Raw genomic sequence first — 1163 nt, 5'->3', positions numbered from 1 at the left:
TTTCAGCTTTTCTTTGGATTTTGGCTGCTCTCGTTAACCAACAAGAAGCTGCTGCAGATGTGTTTGTCTGTTTTAATGCGTCTAAAAAATCTAAAGAAACTGGATGAAAAAATAGTAACTGGATGACTTGCAGGTTAAAGAGGGTAGGTACTAAAATAAAATAAAAACAACAATAATAATAATCTTCAGCAGGTGAACAGAATCCAGGTAAAATTTCACTCTGGGGACAAGATTTACATTTATTGTAATGTTTTATTTATGGTTTCATTGTTATGTTTTTAATACTCTGAGTTTTATGGTTTGTTTTTATGTAACTATGTTAAACTACGTTTGGTTGGAAAACATTTTTCCAAGGATCTTTTTCACCAAATAAGGTTTAAAGAGCCCAACATGTATTTTATTTGTATTAAAATGTTTTGTAGAATATGGTTTTAATGTTATTAATGACGAGTTTCCTTAAAAATAAAGTAAAAATGTTTCTAATTACCTTCACTGACGTAATTTCCTTCTCGATAAATAATTATTAGGAAACGGTTGTTTTGATAAATTCTCTGGAAGAAGAAATGTTTTCGATGGTCAGATATAAAAACAGTAATATATCTCTACAAATATATAACTTTGTTTTGTTTGGAAAGAATAATTTCTTTCTTTACCAAAAATAAAAAAGACAAACACTTGAAAACTATATAAAACTTAAAGTAAAAAAGAAAAGATTGTTGCTCCTTTTGGTTTACTTCAACTTTCCTTTTTTCAGAGTCATTAGGATAGGAAACATTTGGCAGCATGAAATCATTTAAAGGGAAAGGGATGCATTAGACATAAATTTAAATAGATTTTAGAGTACAAGAGTTTCAGAATACAGGAGTCTGAAAACAGGAAGAGAAAGTCAGACGTGGAACAGAGAGAGGTTAAATGTGTCAAAGAGAAGAAGAACAATCAAAAGGCTGAAAAATGAGGAAAAAGTGAAATCTATAAAAAAGTAAATGATGAGCAGAAGTGAGGGAGGAGAGACAACGTTTGCTGCTTCTTCCAGCTCTAATTTTCCCCCCGGAGCTCATTAAAGTCTGCAGAGAAACGGTCCGCAAAAACCAACAGACTGGAGACAGACAGACAGACAGACAGGCAGAGACACAGACAGGCAGAGAGACAGACAGACAGACAGA

Source organism: Kryptolebias marmoratus, linkage group LG11 (assembly GCF_001649575.2).
Source record: "Kryptolebias marmoratus isolate JLee-2015 linkage group LG11, ASM164957v2, whole genome shotgun sequence".
NCBI lineage: Eukaryota > Metazoa > Chordata > Actinopteri > Cyprinodontiformes > Rivulidae > Kryptolebias > Kryptolebias marmoratus.
This window is presented reverse-complemented; position numbering follows the sequence as displayed.